This window comes from Triticum dicoccoides, chromosome 5B (genome assembly GCF_002162155.2).
Source record: "Triticum dicoccoides isolate Atlit2015 ecotype Zavitan chromosome 5B, WEW_v2.0, whole genome shotgun sequence".
In the NCBI taxonomy this organism is placed as follows: domain Eukaryota; kingdom Viridiplantae; phylum Streptophyta; class Magnoliopsida; order Poales; family Poaceae; genus Triticum; species Triticum dicoccoides.
The window spans coordinates 646,863,918-646,869,984 of NC_041389.1; the positions used below are offsets into that span (position 1 = coordinate 646,863,918).

General features: G+C 43.6%; 1 long non-coding RNA gene across 1 annotated transcript; it reads right to left on the reverse strand.

The window, feature by feature from the left end:
- Nucleotides 1-1,061: 1,061 nt before the first annotated feature.
- LOC119312307 lies at nucleotides 1,062-3,152 on the reverse strand. Its single transcript, XR_005151299.1, has 3 exons — nucleotides 2,767-3,152; nucleotides 1,429-1,514; nucleotides 1,062-1,321 (listed from the first exon to the last, which is right to left on the reverse strand). It is a non-coding gene; the product is annotated as an uncharacterized LOC119312307 (long non-coding RNA).
- Between the last annotated feature and the right edge of the window lie 2,915 nt (nucleotides 3,153-6,067).

Sequence of the window (6,067 nt, forward strand, 5' to 3'; positions counted from 1 at the left end):
CGTGCGTTGCAACGGAGACATAAATATTTTGTAGTTCAATACTAATTATATGTGAGATTTATGTTAACCTGCAGAATGTCAGAAATTATAGAATAATGACGCCTACAAATAACAATGCACTAGGAGAAACAAAATCACCTTTTTAAGTAAAAAACCCTGAGCCAACATTCAAGTAATTTAGGTGCTGAGCTTTGTGCATAGTACTCCCTCCGTAAAAAATAAATACAAGAATGCTTAGGTTTTTAATAGTAGTGATCTAAACGCTCTTATATTTTTTACAGAAGGAGTACTATGCTACATTACACGGTGGTGATGATACAAGCAGGAGAAAATTGAGTATTATGAAGTGAATCTACCAAACAGCCCTGACTACTAACGATCAATCTAGATATTTATGTGACCTTCTAAATCAAGGCCCTTAAGTTTCTTTTGATGCTGGCCTTACTTCATGTAAAGGGATATCAGATTGTTCATTGATGCCAAGCTCGTCCATCTTGTGATAAAGGTGTGCTGCTTTCTCTTCTTTTTTAGATGAGCAATAACAGTTCAGAAGTGCACCATAGGTTCGATGGTTTTTGGCCATCAAATTATTTTTCAGCTACCTCATTGACATGTATCTTTGTAATGAGGTCCAAACGTTTTCCACGGTCAGTGTACGACATGTTAGCGTCCGAGAGGACCAAGTTAGCTACAAACAAAATTCATTGTACTACATGAAGAATAAAGCATGAGAGACTGGATATCTCTGTTGTCAGTTTGGTTCACACCTCCGGCCATATTGGTCAACTGAAATACACTCCAGCCTTAGCTTGCTACTCAATTGAGATTATGAGCACTGTACTGAGCCTAAGATAAAGAAGGAACCTTGAACAGAGTTTGCTTTCAAGACATCGGGATAACAAAAAGCTCAATCCACTTAGTATAGCCGAGTAACACTCAAGGTTATGTCAGCTACAGTATTAGCAAACTAAAGTCTGAATCATCAATGTCAATTGAAGATCACATTTGTTCGCATTCCAAAGTCAGGGTGCATCAAATCAGTATAAAAAGAATCCAATGCATCCTTGCAAATCTCTAGTGCATAATCACAAGTGAAAAAGGACAAACTATTTAGTAACACAAGGGTGGTGCAAACTCAAGTCTGAATCATTATCAATGGTAATTGAATCGAACTCATCTCTGCTTCTGATCCTCTGCTGCCGCCCCTGACCTGCCGATTCTGCTCTCTGCTGCTGCCCTCGGCTGCTGTACCTCTCCTTCTCCAATGAGCTGCTGCTCCTATTCTTCTCTGAACCCAAACTGTTGCTGCTTCGCTTCCTCTCTAAACCTCATAACAAAATTTAGAAAGCTTAGAGTGCACCATAGCAAAAATGCAGGTCTCGACATAGGGTAATAAAATTCTGATCTTGGGATCTTTAGATGAAGTACCTGCGATCAATTCCATGCGTGCAACACTCCAACTACTAAAAGAGTCAGGTTCGAAGCTAGAGCCTCTTGGTAAGAGCTGAGGGATTCTACACCAACCAAACAACAAAGCACAAGAAGACCATGATGTATCAAGTCCTAGAAAATTGAGTATTAGTTGCATTTTTACTCAAAAACATTTTCAACTACTATTAGATGCTCCAATCTATATGCGCATGTCTAAAAATTCTAGGCTGCAAAACCAAAGAAAACGGGAAAGATCAAGACACAATTGTTCCATTGCATGAGAAGGTAAGCTGATGTTTACAACATTCTATATATCTTATATCTTTGTGAGACCCACGGACTCAGTGCAGAAAACTCTTCTAATGGATATATTTATATTATTGTTGCTAATGTCGGTCCTTTCAGCCTCGAATTACTGCTCCAGTTTAGACAGGAAGCCCCATTGTTCAATATAGATGGCAGTTTATATGTGTTTTTTAAAGCAAGAGCACCACCTCATGCTATGGAAACCTAAAGAGTAGACAACAAAAATGCCCATTTACATAATCTAACAAACTTTAAGCTAGTAGTCCTGTGACCACAAGTTTATTACTATGGACATTCGCATTTGTCTACTTGTAGTAATCATATAATGGGCAAGCACAAATTCCAGTATATAGGATAGCATACGTACACATAAATGTAGACCAAATTTCATCGGCTAGAATTGTGAACCGAATCAATTAGAAGAATACAAACGGACCATATCCCCACAGAATAAGAGATGGCCAACTGCTCATCATACAATATGATGATCAGAAGTGTGGAACAATTCACACGACAATATAGACGGCAACCATCACAGCCAGCTCGTAGTACATGTTATATGTAGAAGGAATCTGAAGTGCTCTGTCTTAGCAAATGTCCAGTAGAAGATGTTGTCTTTCCCACACAGGAAAAGTCAGTGGTATCAACTAACTGAAAGCTTATCATCAGAAACAATAGATAATATCCTGAGACAACTTTACAGTAGCATATATCTGATCCTTGGATCTAAGTACACCTATGAATCGAAAAAGCAGAGACCGACAGAAAAATTACTAAAGGGTAACAGATGCAACCACCTCTCGCATTCATTCTCAAACTCTCCATTAGCACCTGCCCCTGGACCTGAACTAACCCCAAATCAGCACAAGGAAAAATCAAGTTGGGTGCGAGTCCAGACCAGTGATGATCGGTGCCGTTCCAGCAAGATAGAGAGGGATACCAGAGGGAGGGAAAGAAAGAGAGGAGAGTGTCTGCACATCGGCGGCGTACTGGAAGACCTCGTCGGCGGTCAAGTGAGTAGAGGATTACCTCTTGACGCATCGGATCAGCTTGGAGTTGACGACAATGATGCGCTCCCTGCTGAGGATCGTTGAGGAGACACCAAGAGTGGGACGAAGAGGCTGAGGACACGGGTGGACAGCTCGCAGCTGTACATCTTGGTGGCATTGTCGACCTCGAGCGTCTGCACGGAGGCTGTGGAGGCCTTCACACGGATCCAGCTGCGCTCGACGCCCCGCGCGGATCTGCCGCCGCCGCACTTCTTGAGGTTAGGAACGTCGAGGATGCACCTACAGGGGGGGGGCGAGGACGCTGGAAGTGGAGGAGAGGCCGAGAGGGCCGCAAGCGGAGGGGAGAGCCGGACGGCCGACGAGCTCGCCGACGAGCGCCCAGCCGAAGCTGTCCCACCTTCCATCTCTCTGCCACTGGATAAGATGAACAGAAGAGCGTGGGCGGAATTCTGACACAATACAAGGGTTAATTTGCAAAATCGAATCGTTTTTTTCCAGATCCACTTAAATAAGGACCGCGGGTTCTATTTTCGAAAAGCAAAGGGACTTTTTTATATAAACGCCGCGACGGTGAATCCGAAACCCAATCCGCGTTGCAACGGGGGAGAAGAAATCACATGTCGTTAGCCCAATAAGTATGAGCTGTGACCCATAGATCCATGTCATTATTTTAACACGGAGACCCATCTGTGTTGCCGCTTATTTTTCTTCTGGCCCTTGCCCATAGTGGTCGTGGTGTCCACCCAATCACAATTCATCTGGACATGGTCAATCCCAAGCTCGGCCACCACATGCCCCGCTCACCCTGCTCCTCCATGTTTGACAAGTCTTGGAAAGTTTTTAGAGGGATGACTGCATTTACCACATGCCAACATAGAACAACAGCCAAAAGCTTTTCACATGATGAAGAAATGACGTGAACAAACCATGCATATTATTTTCCCTTTCTATAGAAACTCACATTGCACTTGTCATAGTAAAAGCAAAAAGGGACATACATAAAACCAACGGCTAGCAAATAAAATACTTACATGGTTTCAATGAAAAATCATCATATGTAGAATCAAAGAAAGTTGAACTATCATATAAAGTAAATGAGCCCGTGTGTTGCAACGGGCATACATATTTATGGTCCAGTACCAATTTTGCGTAACATATATCTTGAAGATGCATATTTTATGGTTCAATACCAATTTTGTGTGTCAGATGTTTTTATTAGGACTCTTATGTACATTAGGCATCATTCTCGACCTTTTTTTACTGTTGAGTTACTCCTTCCTCCACCCCACATCTCCGTCTCTCTGAGTTATGCGCCATCGACTATATAGCTTATGAGATAGCTTGAGCCACTACTTTCAAAAGAAAATGTGAGAACCTCTTTGATGGGAACTCATTTACAACAATCCACTGACCCTTTAGAAATGTAAATATTTCCTCCTACCCGGTGTAGAGTATGCAAAGTTCACACATGAAAAAATGGGTTTCTGCGTAAAAATATCAAATATATAACCCAAACATTGACGTAATCACGTGCACGAAATAACCATACAATAGAGAGGGGTTGATCGATTGTCTCTTCAACTAATAATTGAGGGAAATTAGATGGCAGAGAAATACATTCCCAAACTATGATTTTAGGCATTGAATTATATTATTGTTCATAAGATAAAAGAACACGTTACGTGATAATGAAAAATCACAATAAATTGATTCATATTCAGCTGCACACTTGTGTGTCTGTACAACATAGCTTAAGAAAAGTTGGAAGAGCTCAATGTGACTAAACATGCTAGACATGGATTGGCATGGTGACTGAAGGAGCAATCTCCACTGATCCGAATACAACACCAACAAATGTCCCCATGTATTGCCAGTACTGGTGTGATAGCAGAGACCTCAAAGTGCTCTTGTTTACTGTAGCAAGTGAGGAGATTAGCAAAACAGAGGGAGAACAACTCTATAATCTTATATTGAAATAACCGGTAAAAGTTTCCAGACCACAAAATTCAGATACAGGACACTGAGTAGATGAATACCCTAAAAGCTGACCATGGATTATAGTGAACAGTTAGCTCCTTGAAGTGCAGCTCCTGCTCAGTTTAGCAACTGACCATGGATTGAGCAAATTTTTTATCCTTTTTAATCTGCTTTAGCTTACCATTTGTAATGAAGATAGTTCTTTGGAATTTAACACTACATGGAAACTAAACTGAGCGAGACTTTGTCTCTAAAGCAGACCTGATGCCTTGAGCTCTGGAATGGTACTGCATAAATGTAGACGCAAATGTCAGGCATAAACTGGTTAGTCTTTCATCAAGCAATAATTGATAAAATCAGGCCATTTGCAAGTTGAAAACATACATGCAGAGCCGCACAAGCAGAAGCCCCATCGCCCAATCTACCAGCTTCCGTTTCACCTAGATCGGATTGGCTTCCACGTAGATCGCATTTTACTGAATAATCCCCACGAAATCAAATGAACCGTGGACCCTCGCCGACTCTTTGGCCGTCAACGCCGGCAGCTTGGAACAACATGTACACTTGTTCTTAAGTGCATATTGTACATCAGATACACCTATTTCTTCATATTGATTTTTCTAAACAGAGGTAAGAGTTTGACCTGAAAATTAGACTGTATCTCAATCTGTCATATGCATAACATCACACAGGTTGTTGGCAGGTGCTCGTGAACAGGGTTCACGGTTTACAAAATATGGATTGTTAGTGAAAAGTGAAAACTGAAAGCACTAAAGAAAGAATCAAGAAAGTAGTTTGGCCGTTGAAAATCCATGTAAGTAGATGAGATGGGCGGGGGTGCATTGCTAGCAGCTAGTTCAGAGTCGTCGCTGCTTCTTGCTGCCTCCTACTGGATGCAAGTCACCGCTCATGCGGTCCTGCCGGTATCCATCCATCCGGCGGCCAAGCAGGCGTGGGTTGCAGCCAAGGCGGCGTGGTCAACGAAGCCATTAAGAACACGACTATGGATGAGCGCTGGCGGGCGCAGGCGACGGTGAAGAGGAACGTGACCGTGGGAACGCCGGCACGGGCGGCGGTGGTGCGGATCCAGCCGTCCGAACGCAGGTGGCGGGCGATGCTGCTCCATCCATAGAGGTATTCGTCGGAGATTTAAAGAACCCCCGATGCAAAGGGGTGGTTCCAGACTACGGAGGGGCGGTGGCCAGCGGTGGCGGCAGAGGGGCGGGGTCGGCGCACGACGGAGGGGTGAAGACCGACGGTTGCCGCCGGTGGCGGCGCGCGGAGGAGGGGCGGGGGCCGGCTGCAGCGGCGTGTGGCAGGGGTCGGCGCCACGCTGCAACGTG